The sequence below is a fragment of the Excalfactoria chinensis genome, chromosome 10 (genome assembly GCF_039878825.1).
Source record: "Excalfactoria chinensis isolate bCotChi1 chromosome 10, bCotChi1.hap2, whole genome shotgun sequence".
Taxonomy (NCBI): Eukaryota; Metazoa; Chordata; class Aves; order Galliformes; family Phasianidae; genus Excalfactoria; species Excalfactoria chinensis.
The window spans coordinates 5,393,666-5,419,521 of NC_092834.1; the positions used below are offsets into that span (position 1 = coordinate 5,393,666).

General features: G+C 45.8%; 1 long non-coding RNA gene across 1 annotated transcript in view; it reads right to left on the minus strand.

The window, feature by feature from the left end:
- LOC140256853 (uncharacterized) overlaps window positions 1-25,856 on the minus strand; it is a 43,639-nt gene that overhangs the window by 6,245 nt on the left and 11,538 nt on the right. Inside the window, exons 2-4 of the long non-coding RNA XR_011904866.1 lie at window positions 17,316-17,448; window positions 15,987-16,064; window positions 9,405-9,528 (exon numbers count right to left, since the gene is read on the minus strand). This is a non-coding gene — a long non-coding RNA (uncharacterized lncRNA). The remainder of the gene's footprint in view (window positions 1-9,404; window positions 9,529-15,986; window positions 16,065-17,315; window positions 17,449-25,856) is intronic.

Sequence of the window (25,856 nt, forward strand, 5' to 3'; positions counted from 1 at the left end):
ATTTTGGCAGGTCTCTGTCTTTTATATCTCATGATCCCATGCTGCAATGGAAAAGAAAGACTTCTGGACTCTCTTTTCTGGCTGTTAAAACAGAGGGAGGCCACTAAAACTCATCTGCAATTCACAGGTTGGAAACATCTGACCTGAGTGGTTCAGTTGTTTTACATTTCCGAGCCTCAGCAAGAAATGCACCAGGAAAAATACCTTGCAATATTTCCAGTGCAGCAGGAAGCCAGGGCTGATGGATTCCACTCCTTAAGATACTTCCAACTTAACCTCTATAAATGGGTAAAATTCAGAAGACTGGAAGAGAAGTAGAGCACAGGTCATTGAAATTCTGTGCAATGCAGATCAAGCTCTCAACAGGTGCTTTTTCTAAGCAAAAATATCACTCAAATGTGTCTCCTAGTGGTTCAGTTTGGCCCAAGTCTACCAAAAAACCTTTACATTTTTCTCTGGATCGTGGCCTTGAACCCCTGTATACCTATCCCGTGTTATTACAACCAGTCCTGCCTGGGAATCATGTTATATTGAGATCAGTCAGAGTTTTGATGTGACCTTCTGAAGTTCCATCCCCTTCCTTTATACAGCAAGATCACAGTTACTGAGATATTAGTGGCATGCGCTGTCTGATTAAATCTAAAATAAATACCAATTGCTGATGCACCATTAAAAAGCAGAGACAGTACCTGACTGTAGGTCAGGTGGAGGCAAAGACAATTAAGATAAGCCTTGATTTGGTGATGAGTTTGATGGGGCTAAAACCTTGAAGGTTGTTCTTATGAACAGTGCAAGTCAGTAACAAAGGGGAGCCTGAAATCTCTGATGGCAGATGTCTACAAGGCTCCTGTCCCTGTGGGACAGCACACTAAACACATGCACACTTACTGCACAGCACAGTTGGATGAACTCCTGTGGCCAGAATGACTTGAAACAAGCCCCCGCCACCCCACCCCTGCTACTAATTCCCAGCCCATAAGAACCAGATTTACCCTATAGGTTCTGCTCCTGCTCAGCTCTACCTCTGCACCAGGGTGGGCACGGGATGAAAGCTTTTTGGACCTGTTGGTTCATCTCAAGTCTTGCTGTATCCCTATGACATTTTCCATGCAAATATCAAAAGGGACTCAACCGGGAATGAAAAAAAAATCCCAGCAGCTCTAACAGCTTGCATCTGGGTTTGGCTCTTCGGGGCTTTTTTTTTTTCCTGAAGCTTTTTCTTGTCTTTCAGTAAGGAGTTCAAGCCTGTATTCCCCTCGCCCTAAAGCTGATCCAGCCACTTACGGGATTCTCAGTGAGATCATTCAGGAAATATTTCCAGTTGGAGGTCTTTACTTGGGGATTTTTTTATTTATTTTGTCCTGTGCTTGGCATCGGTTACAGGTGCTTTTCCTATTTTGGATGGAAAGGATATGAGGCAGTATTCCTAAAGGTCCTGTTGGACCTTTTTTTTTCTTTAAATAAAATAAAATATAAGATTGCCAAAAAAGCTTTTGATGGAACATCCTCCCCTGGCCCCCAGTCTGACAGGATTCCCTGACCTGCATAATGCTGTCCAGATTGAAGCATGAGAAACATTTCGAAAATGAACTATGCTGAAGTCTGGGAGTTATTAGCTGCCAAGAAATCCCAAAAGCTTTTAAACCTTGTTTGCAGCTGCAGTGTAGGAAACCTAGGTGCTATTCTTAGAGGAATTCAACAGGAACTGTAAATTCAAGGCAACTTGCTGCTAAAACACAAAGGTAAAGAATTAAAACAGACTTCAGAAAAGAACGGCCCAAGCCATAATGGTGCCCAAGTGACTGATTGAAAAAGAAGTTTAAGACATTTCAGCCTGCCTAACTGGGGCATAAAATCCAGAGAGAGGTGAACAAAATCCCGTGTCCTCTGCAGAACAGGGCTGGAAGAAGCCGAAGAGCCTCCAGCATTCCCAAATGGATGATCTGTGTTGTGACAGCTCAGACACATACAACCAGTCCATCAACATCTATCAAGGAATCAAACACTTCTCCAGGCCCACTGCAGCCTGAGAAAGTTCAGGTCCCATTGAGCTGCCCTACATTCGATCCCTTCAATGTAAGCATCTCAAGCAAACCTGTCGCTTGTCACCTTCTTTTCCAAGGACCCCAGAAAGACGAGCGAGACTCTCAAGGCAGGAGAATACTTTTGCACACCTGGATGTACTACTTTAAGGAAAATTGCTTTCAGGAGCTAATTAAAATGCATTATTTCCCCCCTCTAGCTCTATAGATTAATCTATTTCATTTTCAAAATCTCTCTTTTTTTTTTCCTCACATCACTTCAAGTATTCAGAAGAGATTACATTATTACAATCACAACTTGGCCTCGGTCCCAGTGTACAGAGATGAAGAGAGAAAAGGCTTTTGTTGAGCGTGCAGCGCACACACACACACGCAACACACCAAGCAACGAGCGTAAGCAGTCAGTGCCTTAGATGACATGAAAGCGCATTAATCAGCTGGTAGAAAGAGGGGGATCTCAGCTCTAGGGTCAAAAGGCATGTAAGGGAAAGATTTCCAGCCAGTACAAGAGGTGTGACGTTGAGACAGGCAGCCCAGGGAGGCGATGGAGTCACCATCCATGGGGCTGTTCAAGAAGCGTGGGGATGTGGCACTGAGGGATGTGGTCAGTGGGCACGGAGGGGCTGGGCTGGGGTTGGACTGGGTGATCTTAGTGGTCTTCTCCAATCTTAATGAGTCTGTGATTCTATGAAAAAGAACAGGGAACATGACGGAAAACTACGAGTAAATTTTACATAAATACCTATAGATAGATAGATATACCTCTATATATCAATATATATCAATCACAGTGAATGACATACAAATAATAATCAAGCATACGATACAAAAGAGCTCTGCTGCAGTGAGACAGATACAAGGGGAAAAAAAATAAGAGAAAAAAAAGAAGAAAAAAGAGACAAACGACATCCTATGTTAAGATGTTGCTTTGTTAGAGTGCAACTACTCAAACTTCCCCTGGAAGGAACTAATCCCTTGAGGTGCAGGGACCAGATTTTCTGTCAGTTATGCCAAAGTGCTTTCTTCAAAATTAATGCAAGTGCTGCGGAGCTCACGCAGTTAAACGAGAGCAGAAGGGCTGTCCCTACAGGATGCCTCCTCCCAGCAGCAGCCCCCTCAGCTGCAGATGTTTGGGGAGGGGGGGAGGCTGAGGCTGTGCTCCTACGTCTATTAATATCGCATCTGTACTCCCAGATTTCATGGCAGGACGGATTTGATCTGGATCGAGCACAAACACATTTTTGTTGAATTAATATCAGCATGTGATGAGATGTGCTCCAGTTGTTGAGCTGGTTGCCCACATTATGTCAGCCTGAGGATGACGGGCAGGACCGGACTCAGCACAGGGACTGCCAGGATAAAGTTAGGTCTCCAAAATGACTGAATGCATTGGAACCAGGCTGTGAGTTTGTGCCTGCACTGCAGGAACCATCTGTGGCCAGGCACCTTATATCCAGATGCAACACCTCATGGAACAGGGGCCACAAAGAAGGCTCCAAATCCTAAATCCATTTCTGCACAACAGAGTCACCGTTCTCAAAACATCAGTCCTGAGAAGCAAACAAGCTGAGTTAGAGCCTCTTTCTTGCTGAATCAGGCGCTGGCACAGATGTAGGTATAGACCTCCTTGTGCCATGGTACACCCATAAGGCCTACAGTAAGGGGCAGCTGCTCAGAGCAACAGAATTAACTAAATCTCATTTGTATATTCCATCGGAAGGATTTGGGGTTTTAAATTATATATTTAGTGAAAACACAAATAATTCATGAGTGTTTTCAAATACATGAATAATTCAAGTTGGAACTGAAATAGCTAAATCATCGGGGCCATCATCTTCACAGAAGCATATAGGATAGGTTATTTCAAGTACATTTCACTGCAGACTGGCACGTGCACATATTTGCTAATAAGCAGCTGCATCCGTGCCTTTCAGCCTCCACAAAACCCAGTGAGCTGCAATATCCCATACAAGGGACACCAGCCCTACGGCTGAGACGCATCTGAGCCCTAATTGAGCTCTGGGTTTAAGAGTAGGGACAGAACCAGTTTGAAATCCCATTTTACGGCTCCCCAAACCACATCAGAACCATGTGGTACGCGTGTGGCATTTAAGAACAAATTATCTGCAACGCCATACAAATGTTCACTAATAGCTGACTCCGAACTCTAGCAACCAGCATTCCTGCATGCATACTTGTGGCTGACATTGTGTAGACTCTGAGGCATGTGTATTTGTTAATTTGAAGTCTGTGTATTTTGTGGGCAGTGAGGGTGTAACACTGAAACCATAACTTCATTGTGAAGAAGGTTGCACTTACAATATATATATTGTAAAAAGCCTGGAGTGAGCTGGGCAGTCAGATCCATTAGGAGGAATTCTCAGAACAAGAAAAGCTCACATTTTTAAGTAACTTTTAATGACAGTTTCCATTATCTTGACATCAAGGGTTTTTTTTTCCCTCCTGTCTTTTGTTCTTTCTTAATTATTTCTCTCATTTTGTTGTCAAAGTTAACTTTTAATTTCTTCTTGTATTTCCCCTCCTGGGAAAAAGGAGTTAAGGAAGATAAAATTTCAGAAGGACAACATCTGTGTAAAGTCATATTAAGAAGAAATCGAGGAGTTGCATTGTAGCATCAGCTTAAATAGTAATACCTGATGGCATCTTACATCCCAGCTGCGTCTCTGGTTTGGGATAACTTTGAGTTCAGAACCACCAATAGAAAATTGCCACATAGCAAATGGCTGACACTGAGCTGCAGCCACGTTGTCCTCCACCCTCTGATCTGGGGAAGTATAATGGCTCATTCATTCTCTTCTTTTTTTCCCCCCCCTCCCAGTTTTGCAGGAATTCTCCCATTGTAACGAGCCTTTGACCTAACCTCCATTTCTTCTAATACTGCCTGACATCTTCCCATCATATGTTAACAGTGTGCGTCTGCAGTGAAAGGCAAACCGACTCTGGTGCTCTGGGCCTAAAGAAAAGCAATGTGGAGGAAGAAAGAAAGAAAGAGAAACCTCGACCTCGCTGGTCCTTCCAAGCAATCTGTTGCTCCAGCAACTGAAAAATCAAACAATGATGTCAAGAAGATGCAGCCAGCCACGCTAAACCCAATGTCCAGTTGCTGGAGCAACTCGGTGTTAATGTAAGCGATGCAACTGTTTGTTTGTTTGTTGGCAGTTTGGAAAATTAAAAAAGAAAAAGAAAAAAAAAACGAAACACAAATAATAAAGGGAATAAATTAGGGCAGGGGACATGTACCTGAGCGGGGGGTTCCTGGTTTGGGGTCTGTGCTGCAGCACCAGGCCAAAGAGCTGGGGCAGGAGGCGGCTGCTGCCGTGCAGCTGAGCAAAGCAGCCTCCTGGGAGCAAATCGCTCTGCTCTTCCTTTCACCAGAGGAAATGCCAGAGAAGCGAGCACTGCTGCCAGATGCCACATGGACACCAAATGTTCCCCAGCAGCGAGGGGAGGGCTGCCCAGCTCGCTTTCATCCCTCCTGCCCTCTGCCCCTCCAGCTGTCGCTGCCCAGCAGCCCCATCTGTCCCGCGCTGGGCAGCTTCCAGGCTTCAAACGAGGAGGACAGGTGCTGAGGCCACCCCTGAGCAACACCCTGATGCAGCCCCTGCTCCCTTCCAGGCCTCTCCTCTGTTTGGGACCCTCACTTTGTGGCTTGCAGAGAGCTGAGACCCAAGGCAAAAAGGCACCATTTTGGGATTTCGTCCTGAAATGCTCGCCCCTCACTCTGCTTTTGCTCCAACAAGGTGGGAGGTGAGGGACAACCTCCATCCATGTTCCCTGCTTGGAGTGACCTCAGCCACACTGCTGCCCCAAGGTGACACTTACCCCATGTGCCTACACAGAGCCCTGTGCTTAACTCTTCCACCAATTCACTCTTATCCATTTATCTAATAGAAGCCATTTCATACTCCATTAGGCCCTTGCCCTCACTGAGTAATCCCCAGTTGTATCATGCCTTGGAATTAGTCCGTAAGGTCCTCAGGGCAGGGATCATGCCTTGGAAGGTGCCTCACAGACTTCAGGCCATTGCTAAATTAATAAGAACGCAATAAAAGTATTAGAGAACACTACCGAGGGAGGTATTGTTATGCCCCAGAGGCAGCATATCTGGTTAACAACCCTGAAAAGAAATGCCAACAACATTAGCCTCTGCCCCTAACATCCCTCTGCCTAATGTAAAATTAAATAGCTACAAATTACCTATCTATTTTTCTATCTGCCTAGGCAATTAGCCCATGCTCATTACTGGACGTATGGGGATACATCCAAGCGCTCATGTAGACGGGAGGCACAGCACACAACGTGGCACAAACGGGTTCTCCCAGGTCTCCACTGTAAAACATAGCAGCAAACACTCGCTACATTGGGCCATCAGCAGACGTCAGGTAGAACACACCTCCTCCCAGGGAAGGGGGAACCTTGCAAGAACTGACAAGAGAAGCATCTAAGCAGCAAGCAAAGAGCCAACGGTGGCAAACAGGCTGTGAAAGCATTAGCAGCGTGCATGGAGGATGAGGACAAGCAGCCAAGGATGTGTTTATTCATATGGGAAAGGCAAACTCGAAACGATACGCAAATATGGCTCAGTGCATTTATTTGCAATTAAAGCACGTGCATACATCTCCATGAAGATGAGGTGCACCCTACTGATTAGTGAGCCTGTTGTCAGCAGTGCCTTGTCAGGAAGAAATCCACAGAATTGCAGTGAGGGAGCACTGGAGCATCAAGACAAATATTCCATAAGAAAATTCAGCAGGAGGCTGACCAGCCAGCCAGCAGAGAACAGAACCCCCTGGATGCTCCAGCAGGGATGCGGGATGCTCAGGCATGGCAGCCCCACACCATCGCTCCATTAAACAAAGAATGCTGTCTCGAAAGCACTTTAATCCAGTTAAGTTCAAGCCCTCCGTTTTACAGTCTGACGGTAATGCTATATTTTTATTCAGTGCAGGATCAGAGGTCTGATGAAACCTCATGTTGCCAACATAAAAGTGGAAGGAGCTTTAGCTAATCCCAATGAAAACCAAGTCCACTTCTTTCTCCCCACACCCCTCCTGAAAAGAAATAAAATGAAAACCCCACATTTGACTCTCTTGGAAGGGAAAATTCCCTGCTGTCCTCAGATAGTTAAAACATGCAGCTTTAGCAGGCTGCAGAAGGAATAGCAATTACACACCCTTCACCTCTTGCCAGCTTGGGGTTTTTTATGGGCTTTTTGTTTTGTTGGTGGGTTTTTTTTTGTGTGTGTTTTGGGTTTGTTTGTTTGGTTTTTTGGGGGGGAAAGGAGGAGGGTTGTTCTGATTTCCAGTGGTGGTTTTGGGGTGAGAATCTCACCCACCATGGGAAAGGGTGGGCTGGGGGGCAGGAGGGACAGAGAAGGGAGCTCACAGCCCACATATGCATCATTAAAAAGAGAGAAGGAAAGTACAGGTCTGCAGCAGTTAGCCTATCATTAGCCTGGTCAATATGAAAGGAGCAGGTGTTGTTCTCAGTTAATTTGTCTGGGAAGAGACCAGAGCAAATCCCAGCAGCCCTGCAGAGAATAAAAGCTTTGCGTGCTGACACAAAAGCCCTCCCTGCCACAGCATCACTCTTGCTGCTCCTTCCTTTCCTCCTCCTAATTGCAGGGCTAACATCCTCTGACAGGTGCCTCAGATGGCCCCCATCACTATCCCCAGCCCTAATCATTATCATTTCCATAGCACCCATCACTGCAGAGCCCACAATGCTCTTGATTATTCCAACAGAGCCTTGTCTGCTGAGGAACTGCAAAATATTCCTCCCAATAGGTGCTGGGCCATTTCCACGCTGATCTAGTGGTTGGCAACCCTGCCCATCACAGGTTGAACCTGGATGATCTCTAAGGTCCCTCTCCAACCCAAGCCATTCTGTGACTTTATGATATTGCTGAAATGTCTGGCACAAGGAGCAGTGCCAATGGGATTCCAAATATTCCTCTTTTGAGCAAACCCAGGAGCCACATCAAAGCCAGCAGCTTGTCTGATGCATGCTTTGAGTGATGGTGGCTGAGGGAGGGGGCCTGCCATGCCATGAATATGTGCATTATTGGCATTGCCTCGAGCTATGCCACAAGCTGTGTGTCAATTAAGACTTGAGTCTGGAGAGCAGCAAGCCAAGGCAAGTAAAGATGGGAAGCCAGGTCATATATGAAGTTTTTTAAATGGGCAGATGTTCCTCAAATGAGGTGGAAGAGAAACAGATTGTCTTTCGCTGACAATGAGAGGAGGCCCGGATGAAACAATCATAGTATGGCTTGGGTTGGATTGAATCTCAGAGATCATCCTGTTCCAGCACCACTACCACAGGAGCAGAGTTGTCAACCACTAAGATGGACGTGAGATGAGGTTGCCCAGGGCCCCATTCAACCAACCAAGCACAGTCCTAGTATTTCTCACTCCCAAACCTATGCCAAGGAACCAGCATTTCTGCAGGATCCGAAGATTTTGCACAAATTACTATTTCCAACCGAGCATTTATAGAGCACAAAACATGGAGCAACTGCCCCCAGCAGATCTACTGCTAGTAGGACTTGGCTCTGGGAAGAAGCCAACATGGCAGCAGAAAGAAAGCCAGCACCTCCCGTAGCTGATTTTCCCAATGGCATAAAGAAGTGCTAAGGCTTCTCTATTGCTCATACCATAGCAAGGTAGAGTCATAGGGAGAGTGGGAGCAGACTCTTGTCCTCGCCATCAATAACAGCTGAAGTCTCTAACATGATACACCCAGCCCTAAGAATTATTCAGACCACAAATGTTTGCTAGGAGTGGCAGCTGCTAGGAAGAAGAGGATTCCAGCCACCAGCAAACAGCAATAGGGAACCCTGTTCAAAAAAAGAAGTGCCCAGATATTGTGTTGCATGGCAAAGTCAAAACAAAAGGCAACGCTATAAGATGCAGTGAGAGGAAAAGAGAACTGCAAAGGAGAGGGAGGAGCTGTGGGGATGGATGAGAGCAGCTGGAGAGGAATTCCAAGGGGACGCACAGACAGGCAGTCACAAAGTCTGTTAATTATTTAAAAAATAAACTAACATAGAGGAGGGCGTCCCGCGGAGGAGGGGGAGGCAGAACCTCCTAGGAACCATCAATTATATGCAAACCAGCAGAGAGACACAGCAGATAATGGTTCTGTGGGCACCCTTGGGGCTCAGGTGATGTCACCAGAAGCTGGCCTGTCCCACACTGATACCTTTGTGTCCCTTCCTTACCCCTCTCTTTGTTATGCTTACATCTCCTGTTCAAATCCACAAGAGGAAACCAAGTGCTTACATTTGCTGTTTTGTGGTCAGGGCTGGTGTTGCTAGTTGCATTGTGTCTGTATTTTTACCTGGCACCTCTGGAGCATGCTGTGATCCGGGCAGTCTGGGAGCCTCTCTGCTTCTTTTTGGAACGGTGACCACATGAAATGATTGTGCATCAGGTGGAAACCAACTGCATCCAGGTTACTGCTTCTAAACCAAAGGGAGCAAAAAAAACTATGATTTTTAAGTGGTATTTTCTTCCCAGATTTAATGTTTTCTTTTAACTTGAAGGTTTAATAGATAACTCAGTATCTTCAGATCAGCACTAGTCTAGGAAACTTTCATCTTAAGAGGGAAAACCCCACATAAATGTCAGAAGTGGTACCTTGCATCCCACATCCACTTTTGTTGCTTTTTGTTACGATGAGAATATTTAAGCAGACACCAGAAGCACCGACTTGCCTTACACCTGCCAACACAACACAAACCAAGAGCCATTTTAGTGTAAAAGGGGTGAAGCTGGAGTTGAAACTGTCATCCTGGAAGCACAAAGACCCAAAATCCAGCACAAAGCCTACACCCATCCAGGCTTTCTTCTCAACACGACGGCTGTCCCAATTCCACCCGCTTCTCCGCTCACAATTTGCATGCAAACTCATCTTCTCTTTCAGCTGAGCTCCTCCTTACAACAGAAACATGGCGCTTGCAAGCAAGAGGGATCATATGTGTTTGATAGAAACCACCCATATAACCGAAACCACAGTTTTCATGATAAATCAGCAAATGAGCAAACATGCAAAACTGTATCTGCCATAACGATTTCTTTAAAATAAACAAATCCAGCTGTGGTAAAATAACGAGTTCTCTGCAAACACACACACAAACCAATTCTTTCTATTTCATTACAAACATATTAAATCTAGTCCCTCAACCCCAGCCCTTGATGATAATTAAATACACACAAATGAGCTGCAGTGAATTTGCTCACGATAATTTGCATAGCAGAAAATAATTATTCTGGCAATTAGGTATGGTGCAACACGCTTTGTCTTTACGTGCACCGCAAATTTCTTCTGATGCTTTTGCGTCACCCTGTAAGAGTTTAATTAATTGAGACCCTTCTTTGTATTAATAGCGTGATGCAGCGGGTTCATGGTGGTTTGGCCTCCCATTGCTGGAGCTCGGCTTCATTTACATGTTTGGGATAACTTACAGAGCTGTTGCTAGGGCTGGTGCTGCAAACCTCTCAGTGCCTTTAACCAGGCAGCTTCCTTGTAGGAAGTAAAGAGTTCTCCATTTGTTTTCCGATGCACGTTTGCCCTATCACACGTGGGGATGATGCATCTCTGATCAAAAAAAGATACTCAGACCTGCATTCATTTAGGTGAGATTCCTCAGCCCAGGCTCAGCTCTATAGTCCCCAGCCATCAGCAGGAGCAAAGGCAAAGATCAAACCAAAGAGAAGCATCAAAGGCAGAGAAGCTACTGAGCAGATTTGCAGGGCTGGCTCTTGTACAGCCAGAAAGCCCAGCCTTTTCTTCTCTAAATGCATTTCACTCTGAGCATTGGTTGTAAAAACCTGATTGAGAGAGAAAACCTTCTCTCCCTCTGGAGGCTGCTTCTTTAGCTACAGCTGGCCCTGCTGGCAGCCCACTCCACATTCATCCCCAACCCGTGCTAAAGGGCAGGGGGGCCCTGGGGTGCCACCAGCACCCCAATCTCTGTGGGGTAGCACTGATCCAGTGCTTAAAGATGGGAGGCATCTGAGAGAAACCATGATTATTCAGAGTTTCGATACGTTATTTGAGAACTGATTGCTTGCAAATCCACACCTTATGATAACGGAAACAGTAAGGCAAAGCCTTTCTAACAGGGCAGCAGCTCTTCGGGGAGCACAGGGAAACAAAGACAAAATATACAGAGGGAAAAAAAAATACATTTGAGAGGTGAGATCATCACCAAAGGGAGCTTCTGCCCTGTTCTCTCTTCCCAGCCCCATTCTGTCACAGCCTCCAGGCCACTGATGCTCATCCACTCCCTTCTGCCACAGTCTTCTCCTCCAACCTTGGGCAAGCTGCTGCTGAGCATCTTTCTGCCCGCCGCTGCCTTCTTCAAGGCATGGGATTGGAAAAACTGGTTGGAGACTAAACACTGAATAGCCCACATCAGCCACCAGCTGCCTCAAAAAGGCTTGTACACTGTGTCTGGCTGCTTACCCACAGGTGAAGCTATAGCTCTAGCAACACACAGTCAGACCCACGTACTCCAGGGAGCCATCATGAGTGTCACCCTCCCTTCCATGGGTCACAAACAGCATTGCAGCCTGACCCCACTCACACAGCTGTATGGAATCCCCAAACCACAGCCCCTGTGACTCACAGGAGGGGTGGGATGTGACCACCCAATGCTTCCCTGCACCCAGACCCTCTGATGGGGCATGAAAAGGAAAAGGGGAAAACGCAACAAAAGATGAGAATAAAAAGACTTCCAGCCCAGAGCACAGTGAGGAAGAACGCACCCCTCTTTCTCAGGGTTGGTCTTTTCTTTCTCTCTTTTTGGCCTGGCTTACAGCTGCCTACAGCTCCCTTCGCTGGTTGCCTAGCACAGCCAGCATTCATGGCAAGCTGGGGTACACCATGGATAGCAGGCAGCTATTTCCTACCCAGATGTCCTTTATTTCGGTCAGTGTCACTGCTTGAAGAGCGACAATAGCACTTTATTTCAGTGGCACTCATCTTTAGCTAATCTAGTGGCAGCCCTGCCTTACTTTCAGCTATGCTGCGCCACAGACGAAGATGGTGTAGAGAATAATTCAAAACAAATCAAGGAGGCTAAACTCGTTAATCCTTCCATTCTGCGGGGCCGGAGGGTTATTTTACAAAGTACAAATGCTCAGGCTGCACAGTTCTGCTCAAGTGCCCTGTAACAGTCAAGAACAGCTGAAGCAATTTGCAGTGCCCCATCTCCTCCAAAAGGCATAAACTCCAGGAAAGGAATCAATAGGAAAACTACAATACAGAGTCCTTTGCTCAAGACACATTTTAGGGATAAAGCTTTTAAAAGGCAGAGGATAAGATGCTGGATAGGACTTAGGAAAAGGATGAACCCTGTGCTTGTGTATGTAGCCATGCAGTGGAAGCTCAGATTCCTATCTGACACCTCAAGACTGTGGTCTCCAAAAATGGTGCTTCGTACAAACAGGAGAAGTGAAATGTTCTCGAGCACTTGCTGGCTTTGTGATGGATGGATGGATGAAGATTCAGTTCAACACCTCAAACACATTAAGCTCAGCTTTCCAAAATATTGCCAAACAACTAAACCTACCAAAAGCTTTCAGATGTAGAAGTTTTTTTTTTCACAGGACTGTATTTCACCTCAGAAGATGCTCGTGATTCATTTATGAGCACAGTCAGATAAAGGACAAAGACCAACACTTCCAAAGATATCCTGATCATAAAAATGATTAATCTTTTCACACTCACAGGCCCTACTCGTTACTACCACTGAAATAATATGGGAGTTCTGCCATTGCCTTCAATAGGGTGGAGCAAAGCCAGGGACTTTTGTCTGTTAATTCCTTGTGGATTATTTACTGCCTTCCAAACACCACTGTAAAAATAAACTTCAGATTTATTAAAAACCACACTCACACACAACAAAAAAACAACTGGAGTGTATGTAAATACCCAGAGAGAAGCACTGGCATAACATCCCTGCAGTATTTTCAGAATGGCTCATTATTTACTCATTAAATCAGTCAAAGACAAGTCCATCTTCCAGGCTCGGCACGTGCGTTTGTCTCATCAGGGCAGGATGAGATCAAATAATTCCTGATCTCTGAATACCCACCAAGCCTTAACATAATGAATGAGTTCTGAGCAGAGACCGGGCCAAACACAAACTTCATGAAGCCATCGGCACTGGGAAGGGAGCATCCTTCCATGGTACCTCTCTGCTGCTCTTCAGCTGACCAAGCCTACATTCACAACGAAAAGAGAAAGAGCAGAGGGCATCCAGCAATACCAGCATGGCAAAAATGGGGGAAAGCATGAGAACTCCCCCAACCTATATGTCTCTTACTTGAAATTTGCTTCTGCTATCTCAGCTAGCAGAGTGACAAAGAAAGAAAACACCACCATGAAGATGGTTGGAGCATTTTTGCACCACACTGACACATATTTTCAGGCAGGACTCTTTTGGAAGTCAACCTCTTTCCTGTAGAAAGCACACAATGTCACACAGTCGCTAACTTCCACAAGTCAGCCGCTAAGAGAGTCGGACGCCTCAGCTCCGGACTGAAGCAGAGGCAGCGCTCCTGGCTGAACCTCCATCCTGCCGTACAATTCTCATGTCAACTGCTTGGGAAAAGCAGGGCTAAGACAAAGGGGAGCTGAAAGCCCACGGCTTGAATCCCGGCTATAAAAGGAACAAAAGTGGTAGAAACAAAACTCTAAGGGCTTCTTTGGCACCCAAGGAGGAAGCTTAAAATACAGCCAGTTTCTCTCTCCGCCTTTTTTTCCCCCTCCCTATCTCCTTCTTAAAAACAAGGGAAAAAAAGGGGGGGGGGGGAAGAAGAAAGGGAAGAAAGAATAAAAAAAGAAAGACAGCTCTTAGAAACAATCTCTTTCTGTGTAAGCTGTTGCCAGAGCCTGAGAGAATGAGCGTGTGTTTCTGTGCCAGCCCATTCACATGGCCAGGTGAAAAGAAACTCATTCCTTTACGGCCACACAACATCTGCTGAGAAAGTGGGATGGGAAACACCAAAAAGGGAGAAGAGAAGAGCCAAGGCCTCCAGGTTAGAAGGGCAGCCCGTTCCCACCAGGGAACCCCTCTTTCACTCGCAGACAACTGCTGCATTTGACATTTCAATGGGAGCTGAAGCAGAGCAGGAGGGAGGGAGGGAGGTGGAGGGGGTGGGAGAGTGCACATAAAGGGAGCCGGGCGAGAAAAGCAAGGGGACAAGTCTGCACCTCTTACATTTCTGCTTTCACATCTTCCCCCATCATGTGACATTCGGGAGAAAGAGGAGAATTTCCTTTAGACTCAGAGGGCTGGCACCGTTAAAACCTTCATCGGGATGAATCGATTTTATGGGGCTTATAGAACAGTATTCTCTATTTTTTTTTCACTTCCCCCCCCTCCCTTTTTGTGTGTGTGTGTTTTCAATGAGAAGGAAAAAAAGGATTTACATAAAATAAACAAAAAGAAGAATGAATAGCAGCCAACCCTGCCATGGGCACCAACAGTGGGTGCTTTTAGAAGAGTTACAAGAATATTGTTTCGTGCTCAGCACAGACACATTCATCCCGGGCAGGAATTCTGTAGTCCCAATCACTTCATACAAGCTCCTGAATCGAAGTTGCACTTTTTGTTTTAAATCTGCTTTACAAAAGAAAGAAAAGAAAAACCAAAAAAAAAACCAACTTCCATCCAAACAGAATAGTTTGTAAAGGCTTCAAAGCAGCCCTGGGCCATAAACGGGTATTATCTCCATTCTACAGAACAGGAAACTGAGGCCCAGAGGGAATCACTCAGGCAGAGTCCAGAAATGAATCACTGGCAAAGCCCAGAATACAACTGGCTCCCTGGAGCACCGTGCTCATCTGCAATGAATCTGAAATGGCCTTGACTAAATGAGAGTCTCTCTGCTGGGTTTTACGCCAAAGCCCAAACATAAAAACCAAAAATAATACAAACAAGGCCAAAAGGGAAATAGTGCATTCGTGTGTGTCGCCACTATTGATACACCATCATTGAGACCTGCACACGGGGAAGCATGGAGGAGCTTTTCAGCATTTGATGAGGAGGTCTCCTTAGAAGGGCGAGATGAAAATCAGGTTCAGAATCCTCAAATCAGAGCGGGAAATGGGATTTTATATCTACAGTCACTTCAGGTTTGCTTCTTTCCCAATGAAGATTCCCATGAACTCCCCTTGGGGTCAAGACAGGGAAGCAAACAAGCCAAGAGATCACAAGATGAGCACTTCTGCTCAGCACTCAGTGTGCACCAAGCAAGGGGCAATGAGCTGTCCTGCTATTTGCCAGGGACCAGGGTCACACACAGGGGAGAAGCTCCAAAAAGCCACAAAGCCCTGAATATCTGAGCTATAATTCAGAAGTGAGGATTAAGAGGTTAAAATTCTTTGTGTTCAACTGGAATCGGTCTAAGGAGAGCTCAGCATCACTTATCCTTTTGTGACACAAGAAACTGTCAAACTTCAATCCTTCTTGACAGCTATGAACAAACACTGTTTCCTTTCTGTCCCCATTCCCCTCTACACGTGTACACACAAACTGACCCAGTAAAGGAACGTTCCGCACCAGGACAGACTTAAGGGCGACCATAGGAAGCACTGCGCCAAGCACCATGTTGCACAAGTGCAACCTTCTGCCCCCGCTCCTTTCAAACCAACCCAGTGGCTCTAATAGCTCTTCAAGCTTTCTCACCTCCATGTCTTTAAAGGTTAAAGCATGAACCCTACTTTAACAAAAAAAAACCCTAAGAGATTCTGTGCAGGATGTGTTTCTTGCATTCATCACATCCCCAGCGAGCTCAGCAACATGGCATAGGAAACTCCTGTGCAAACCTAAAACCTCTCTATCATGCCTAGAGGAAATGACAGGTGCATTCTCACCCCATCTTCTCCCATCACCCCAGTGAAGCTTACCTCTGCTAGGACTTCAGTGTATTCTGCAGAACTGTAGAGAAAGCTCCAAGCCTATCTTCCAGAAACTTTCACTTAACCCTGAAAGAACAAGTTAAGAGCAAGATCTTAGGTTCCATCCAGCACCAAAAGTGCAAATGCTTCCAAACACAGCAATGTTAGCTGCTTATGCAGACCCACAACTCCAACACACCTGAACGCACAGTGGAGCAAACCCAGATGAGTGCAAGGCAAGCTGGTCTGCACTCCACACTGCATCATGGATTTGCAGCAAGAAGTTGGTGGCATCTCTGTACTGAATGGCTCCATTCTACACCTGCAAAACAACGTAAAGAATTCCCTGTGCAGCCACTGAAACCCTACACAGAGCTGCAGAGTGGCAGTAAGAGGTTAAAATACCTTCGTGGTGCCTCAGAGCCAGCTGTCAGGAAGAAGGAAGCAACAGGTTGAGAGCTGCTTTTTTTCTAACTATAAAGGAGTTCCCTCATTACTGCCGATCTGGCAAGTTGCAGAACTTATCTGCAGCACAGCTTATAGCCTCCCCACCCATTAATCCGCAGGAAAAGAGGCTAACTGAGTGCCAACAGAGCAGAGTCACCAAGGCTCGCAGCCTCCAGGGCAGGTGACAAGGACAAGAGCATCACAGCCCATAGGAGGTGGGTTCAGCCAGTGCTGAAGAGGCTTCACAGCTTCGGCTGCCACTTCTTATAACACATAATCAGGAAACAGATAGCTATGGGGTAATGGTGAGTAATGCACCGGCTGCTATCTGCCTTGCTGAAAGGGTGATAACAGCGAGACGGTGATAGCCCCACTCCCCAGTCTGAGCAGAGCTAAATAATCAGCCCTTTGGAAAAATAACACCTCCCCACCAGAACCTTTCCACTCAAGGATAAGCACCAGACACTGCTGTGACTCACACAAGACCACGAGATAGATTTAAGTGTGATTTTTTCCATTAGCAAGCTTGAATGAGCTATGAGGTTCTTCCTCATTGCTGGACTACAAGCAATCAAGAGACAACCTGGTGTTCCTACAGCAGGATTTTGGTGAAACCTTTCCATTCACTACAGAGGTACAACTTCTTTTCCCAGCCAAGACACGTGGCAGCAACGTGTCTGTCAAAAGCATTCCTCGGGCTAAATGAGGCACCTTCTTCTACCTCTGCCCCTGGTTCAAGCCAAGATTTTGAGCTCTGGTTCATTCATATTCCATCAACAATAACCACCTCCGTGTCACACAAGCACTACTTGAAGATGGGTTCCCAGCTGTTGCGCTGTGTATTCACTTTGCCCACAGTTATGGGCCAATGACCTCTAGCAGAGCAGGTACCTTGATGGGTAACAGAAGCAGCCACACCTGGATCCATCTCTGCTTCAGAGCACCAGAGCCAAGGTCCAGAGATGCCTGTTTAGAAGTTGGCATTTCAGTGTTCTCTTGCTCTCCCTCACTGCCTTCATCTGCCCTGGAGAGATACAATATATCCATATATTTATATCATAGCAATTCTGAATGATTCTGTGAAAACAAAGCTCCCACTTGGGTTAACTCTGGACAGAGCGACAGCATTCTTCATCCAGCATTGCATCTCAGCTGACCTAAATTAACCTGAGACCCATGAGCTGCATGCAGCGAGTTTAGAGCATCCTCCACCTACCACTCCTCAGTCACCTTCTGATCAAACTGAAAAGAAATAATAACCAGAGAACAAACCTTAAACACAAACGTAACAAAGTCATCCATAAGACATGTGCGGTAACCTACCTGCTCACTCTCACAAATAACCATTTAAAAAGAAAAAACACAAAGAAAACAGCAACCTGAATTTAAAGCAGATGAAAGCCCTGAAGGCTAAAACCTGCTACCTTCACCCCCCCACACCTCTCCACCAGTTCCACAAATAAATCTTGTGGGTTTGGAAATAGCTGCTTCCCCACCTCCAACCACAGCCTTGACAGTCCCCACTGAGCCTCTCCATCTCATTACTTTCTGGCTATTCCATACGCATACAAATACACGCACATATGCGCACACACACAAAAAGCTGCCCACTTACAAAGCTGACAGGTAAAATTATTCCCTCCTTCTGCAGCCCTCCTAATTGCCTCCCATGGGCTCTTGTGAAGTGCAGACGTCACTGGCTAAACATTAAGTTCACGCAGTGTCACCGCTATGCCTTTCATTAAGGCAATATCTGTCTCATAGCTCAGCATATACGTTACTTCTAATTTCACTGTTCGGACCCACAAGCACTGTGCAGCTTTCCAGGCTGACTTTACATCATTATGCCAATTCCCCACAGTTAAAGAACATTTTCTCAAGACCCATTTGAAAGATGTTGGGTTTTTTTTTAAACCCCAAACTGTAATTTTTTGAGTGCGTTTCGTCCCACATACACGGACGCTTTTCCTCTTCACGGCTTGCTTCACGCATCCAATATCGTTACAAATGAGCTGTAAGACTTATAACATGGTTTTACAGTATTAACATCTTAAATCTCCACTGCTGGAAGCCTGTGATCATCTCTGCTTCTTTTCTTTAACAGAAGTGAGCTTCCAAGTGGACTTTCTTGCCCATCACAACAGCAGAACCTCCTACACAAGGCACTGTCACTTACTTACCCTGCTTCCTCATTTAGGTCTCATGCCACCTCTAAGTAACGGGGGTGATTTTAATCGGCTCACGGCACCCATCAAGAGTTAAATAAGCAACAAAAATAACAAGCGCTGTGGTTCCTTGTTTGCAAACTGGGGCCTGTTGCATTTGCTCCCAAGTTCAGGATACAAGCCTGTTCTCCCCAAGGACTTTTTGAACCCTGTCTCCAGAAGTGATAGGACCTTCCCAACTCAATAGCCAGAGAAAAGAAGCTGTGCAAGAAATGGACTTAAATAAAAACCCTACAAAGCAGGGGAAAAAATTATACGAATGTGTGGGGTGTTCAGAAATAGCTGCGCCAAAGAAAGTTTCACTCTATTAATGTATAGTAAAATTATATATCCTGATATTTTATAACAGTGAACTACACAGGATTAACTTAATGACTGAATTATAACAAAATAAACTGCTCCAAAGAGCTTGGATTAATGAATAGCAGCGCTCAATGCAATAGCTGCCTTCTTGCTGGAGTAGGTAGGAAAGGCCAAGCATGCAAACCCAGATCCTGAGTGCGGCTCTGCACATTTGAATTCCTCATCCTAATCTTCAGCAAGTTATTAACAGCTCTGCAATTTGGAACGCCAGACTGCAAAGTTGGTGTGGGATTTTCCAGAGCGTGAGTCCTAATAGGGCATGGTTAGAAATATTGGAAACGCGGTGCTAAAATATCACGAAGCACCCACTGACTTCCCAATTGATTTCTTTCAGCTGTTGAACCTGCTGGTTACAGATTGAACAGGGAGTCAATAATCCCTATTTCTATTTCCACCTCTGTCAATAATAATATCTGGGAGCATTTCTTTCCGGTAAGATCTTAGTCCTTCCACACAGGATATCAGTTTGTCATTGCTGGCCGATGGCAGAGATGCCAGGGCAAGCACCTTCCACCTCCTCCACCTACAGGTAACACACAGCTCTCATGCTCCAGTTCCTATGGGCCAGATCTCAGTGTCCTCTCTCAGGCTGAAAAACACTTGGATTGCAACAGATCATCCAGGATACGAGCAGGTTTAACAAGACTCTAACTGCTACAACTCTAATAGGCAGCAATGAAGCTCAATTCCTCTTTTACATAGAATGCAAGACCCTCATCCAAGAACAGTTGAGCATTTTTGGCCCCTCTCAACAAATACCTAACCCTAACCAAAGGCACAGGTATGCATAGATTTATTCCATCTGTGCAGCCTATCTGCAAATTAAATACCATTTTTTCTGGGCTTGACAGGCAGAAACGTGTGAAAGAGGAAAACAGCCAGGCAATGGCTAGCAACTGAACACCACAGGTGTCTCATTTCCCCCGAGGGCCACTCTTGCTGTTTGCCCCCTGCAGCTCAGATGTTACAGCCCAAAAGCAGAGAAATGGTTAACACACTGACGAAGAAAATCATGCTCTCCATCCCCCTTCCACCTCCTCACGCTGATGGAGGCAGGTCACCACCCTGGCCCCATTTCCATCCTGGGGCAGAACCTGGGGCAGACCAGCAGGTCACTCCCCGGGTGATGGCAGGACACAGCACAGGGACCCATCAGTACATCCAGGCCCTTGCTGCTCCCAGGGCATCCGGAGATGTTTGCAAGCACAGCACTATAGGAACAGGGGGAGGCAGAGGCAAGAACAGGATTTTCAGCCTCAGGTGTTCAGACACTTCAGGGGAAAAGAAAACAAACTCCTTGCTGCAAGCATCAGGAGAGCTGGGGAAACTGAGATTTGTACAGAGACAAAGGGAGAGACAGAGCTAGATCCAACACGTCCCTGCTTGCTGTGGTCCCATCCCCCAATGCAGGTTATTCTTCCTTACCACTATGGTCACGTTGTCTAAGCTGTCACACCATGCCTGGCCCACTGGGATAAACTCACCTCCACCAAGAGGTTCCTTGTGAAAATAGATCTGAATTGCACCCTCCCAACTCCTGCAGCCTTTATAAAGGACGAGACGAAGCTGCACGCTGATTTGGAAAAGCACAGGCCCCCAAAAAAGGCAGCTAACTGCTTTGGGTTCGTAATGTGGAAACAGGAGCCCGGCCAGCTCTTACAAAACACCCTTTTGACACTGATCTCACAAACACGAACAGACTTGTTTGGGCTGTACAAGCATGTATGCACCCACATGTGCAGATGTGAGAGGGTAACTCGGATCTGCTGGGCTCCAGCCACCTGCCCTAACCCCAGCCTCCATCCCATCCCTGTGCGGGGACAAGCTGGTCATGCCAACGACTTCAGCAGGGCCTATCCCATGGGCTGCAAATGCTGATAAGACCTGGGTAAGTAGGGAGGCACAGACCAAAGCCTGCATCCATCAAAGGAGGCAGCTAAATGATTTGCCCTTTTCAAGAGTTGCGAGCGCACGGATTGCAAATCATACCCAGTTTGTGACAATAAATCCCACCTCCCATCCTATTAATAAAATATAATAGCAATTCTGAGAATAATGGCCTATTATCTCAAGTCTCAAAATGACAGCACAATCAAAAGGAAGGCGAAATATAGGGCTGGGAGAAGCAGTTCTGAGGAGTTTGTAGCCTCCCGGCGTGGCACGCAAGCAGAGTGGCTTATCCTAAAAAACACAAGAATAAAGCCCTTTCAAATGCACATTTTCAAACCGTTCTCACCACACATATGTCAGTTGTTTGCACAGCTCAGAAGCATTGCCCGGATCTGCCGCCTGAGCTGCAGAAGATGCCGGGTTAGATGGAGCCAACCTCCCACGCTGCAGCTGTCACAGGGCTCGCAGCTCTGCCACCAGAGCAACCGGGTGGCAACAGGGACAACAAGGATGGCACGGCACATGCCTGGCTGTGTCACTTGCAGAGCAGGTGGGGAGCACCGTTTTTGTTTTGGCCTGGTGGAAATGCATAGAAGAAACGTCATTCTTTTTGCCTTATCTTGTCTTTCCTTGTCTGTATTCTCATTATCCATGGGTCTCATTCTCCAGAATACCATCCTATTCAGTCATACAGCCACTAACACAAAAACCACCCTTCATCCCAACTTGCATCCGGATGCTAGCGTGAGGAAAAACTGCTTATGAGTTAACGGTGTTCCTCCGTGCTTCATTAGCTTTTATCAGGATGGAAATCAAGATTCGTTCTAAGTCCTGCAGACCTGCCATTCAAGATGAGCCAGGGGAAATGGGATAACTTTCTGGCTTCCTCAGCATCATTGGGCTTGTTGCCATCAGTTTTAGAGGTGTCAGAAATGTCACCCACAGAGATACACAGTGATAGGCCGCTGATTCTGATCCAGCCCCAATTAGCAGCTGCTTGATAATTGTTGACATTGGAGAGCTATGAAGTAAATAGGGGCCTTGATCCAATGAACCATAAAAATAAATAATAATAACCATAAAACTACGTCTGCACTATAAAATCTCACGCAATGATTGCCAGTAATGATTCCTGCTATTTATATGCACTACCTGGCTGGGAGGGCTCCATGCTTAGACACAGCAGAATCTGCCCTAGCCATCTTTATGGGAAGGTGAAGGGTTGAGCAAGCAGTGAGTCTGCGCTGTTATCCTGCCTTGCCCTGAGTTAAATTGGGGCTGATCAATCATTGTACCTCTTCCCATGGGGTCTTTCAAAAAGGCAGGCTTTGAGCACATGCAAAGTCACAGGTCTTAGACTGAAGCCCTTCCCAAGCCCAAGGTGACCTATTAAATGTGGTGGCAAGTCCACGGAACATGCTTAAAGCAAGCCTGAAGACATCTCAAATAAAACATGACCCTACTCAGACACTATCTTGGATAAACCTTTCCTGACCCCTCACCTTCAATATTGCTTTAGCACACACAGGTATATTATAAAGAACGTAAAGCCATTTTCAAATCCAAACCTATTGATTTATAATTGACTTTCTCCAGAACGCATTATGTGACAACTCACTTGTGAATCAGCCCAGGTTTGCAAAAGCAATCTTTAGCTTTGCCAACCCCCAGCTGTGGCCAGTTCTTAATGAGCCACCAGCAGGGACACAACGTGACACTCATTTAAAAACTCCATTACTCAAAAACCACAGAAACTGGATCTTCTCTCACCATCCCTTCATCTGGAATGGTGCAACTCAGTAGGATGAGGCACCCAAAAGGCTTTTAATGTTTGTTCTGAGGAACGCGGTTAGTGGGCATGGCGAGGTGGGCTGATGGCTGGACAAAATGATCTTACTGGTCTTTTTCAACCTTAATGATTCCATGATTTAGGGACCAGCCCTACACATGGGAGTTTGCGCAAACACCCTTCACCTTTGAACTGTAGAAGAAAAGCCTTAAAGCCCTCTTAGTGTTATCCTGTCTTGTATGAAAGGGAGATTTTAATACTCTGCTACCTTTACCAAGCTCAGTATATCAACGTTTGCAGAAAGCTGTGAGATCCCTTCAAGGAGGATGACAGTATGAAGTTATCACTTGCAAACAGCCTATTGATGTGTTCTCCAGAGCAGCCAAATTAATACAATACCAACTCCTTGCCCATGTTCTACGTAATTAATTCAACACTCGGATGACATTTCATTTAATCAAGACATATCATATCTTCTCTTTCAGTTGAAAGAACCGCTGAAGTTATAATGAAAACAGGTCGATACATCAACTAGCAGCAATTTTTCCCCTGTATTTCTGCTGGGCTCCAAAAGCCAAAGAAAAAAAAAGAGTGGATTCCTCCCATCCTTGATTTGCTCACCCCTCGCTCAATATTCCTAATGATACCAGAGTCACTCATAGGCAGAAAACTTCTCAGAATACAGATGACGTTTTCATTGCATTTGCTCACAGCAGAATTAGTAACAATTATTTTCTTTCCCCCCCAAAAAAGCGTGTTCTCATTTAAATTAAAATATATATATATGTAATTGTCAAACCAGACCTGACCATCTGGCTCTACATCCTGACTGCAATGAGGATTGACTCCAGCTGCTCCAAGGGAGTTCCCCCTCCCCACCTCTGTAACAAGCCATTTTCACCCTGATACAACAAGGCTTCCATCCCCTCCAAGCTCTTCCAAAAGAATCTGCAGCTTCCCAAGTTCCACCCTTGAACTGTGCTTTCAGAAAGGTAGGGCAGTGAAGGAGTCAGCCATTGAAAGAGCACCCCATGTAATTACAACCTTCCACAGTGAGTCAAAACAAAGAAAAAAAGAGCTCCTTGCCATACCAGACACTTCTCCATAGGCCATATTTTAGCCAAGACTTCATGAGATAAATTCAGCTGCCTTCGTGTAGTGCTCAGGGTATTGCAGCCCCTTCCCCATGGGACTGCTGGAATCACCATTCCAGGTTCCTAATGAGGGAAGGAACTGGAATGCTGTAAACTCACAACTTTGTCTGCTTGGTGTAAATCAAAGCACAGCTGCAAAATTTGGGAACAGAAAAACATGGGGGGGGGGGGGAGGAAAGAAACCACTCTCCCACCACACACATCCAAAATATAAATACTCCTGGCTAGTAAATGTCACTTGACACTCTCACATCAAACCTGTCATCAGCTCCAGCATTTAAAGGTACAGCACTGCTGCCCCACGTTCTAATTTACAAGTAACCCTTCCATATTAATTACTCCTAAGCATGCCATAATGACACATTACATTTGCATGCAGAAGTCTAGTTAAAGCCTGAACAAGTGGAGACCTCTGAGAAGGAACCACACAGAAGAGAAACGTATTGTTTTAAATAACCACCTACTGCTGTGCTGGGGCACAGAACAGATTCGGTAGCAGTAAAACTACTGGAGAGAAGCAAGAATATGTTGAAAACAATACGTTTGGGTCCTACTAAGAGAGGAACAAGCGAGCAAACATAATAGGGTCAGCATAGGGCTTTGGGGTGGGTTGTGAGCCCTGATGCGATGCACACGGACCTTCTCACATCGCACCAAGATGTTTTTTAACTCACAACTGATACCATCAATGCTAAGCAAATGGCTTGCATAATTACACATACTTGCACGGTGCCGTCAGTTGCAGCTGATGTCACTTGCTGGTTATCTTTCTCCTAATTTTTCAGCCAATAAAAGCTCGTTTTATTTACTTGTGGCTCTCTTTGTAGCACCTACACACTGTGCCAGGTGTACTTCTAGTACCTGCTTTATTACCACAGATGTGCTGTTTCAGATGGGGAAGGAAAGGTATCCAGCTGAACCCACGCTTCCCACCCCATGGAACACTTATTAATTATGGCTTACCTTTCATATTAATCACACGGTCTTTAGGAGGCAATCAGTCATCCACATACCACAGCCAAAAAAGGATCATCATGTATCATGTCCTCATCAATCAGCGCTCAGTGAATTTTAGCTTCCCCATATTCAGCTGGCAAAGGTCTACTTTCAAGCAAGATGCCTTTTATTTTAGATTAGTAATGATCATCAGGACTCCATAACAGAACAAGTAAAGAGCCACTTAACCCTACAAAGTGGAGTAATCCTAGGGCAGGATGCCTGTCCTTAATGGGATCAGTCACTGTACAAAGCAGTGCTCACTACCAGCACAACTCCCATCTAAAAATATGGCACATCATATAAGTTTGGCCTCATGGGCACATTATCACAGATGTGCTTCCTCAGAGCATGAAATCCCAAGCTGACAAAGGAGCTGAGCATCACAAGGGTTGGCAATGGGTGGGAAAGACAGGCATTGCATACTTAGTAAGATGCTGTCCAAGAGGGGCTGCAGGAGATGGTGAGCTGAGCAGATCCACTCTTGGGCAGAGCGCATGCAACAGGCCTGCAACAAGCAATTTGGTAACAAGTTGAAGGATGAAGGAGCTGGCCCACTGCAAGGTGTGTGGCTCCTCAGCTCCCACTTGCTTAACTGTAAGGAATGAAAAGAAGGTGTAAAAAGCCAAAATGTGACAGTGAGGTGACACTGAGCAGCTGCATATTTGGCTCCAAAAGCAAACAGTCACTGAAAGCCAGGCATCAGAACAGCTGTACCTGAGCTCTGTGGCTAACAATAGGCTTTGTTCTCTGGGGATGGAGCAGGGCAGAAAGCCTTTGACCTGCAGGTCACTGGTTCAAAACTCAGACAGATTTTGTGAACGCTGGGAAGGAGATCCCACCTGAGGGTTGTTTGCTTAAGTGAAATACCCAGGAAAGCCCCCACTGCAGCCCCTAACCTGACAGCTGCCTGTCAGCACACAGTAGCAAGACTGTCAGAGTCCTGTGCCATAAAGGGGAGCAGAAACTGCAGTCAGAGATTCAGGGTCACCAAACCCATCATATTGCAACCACA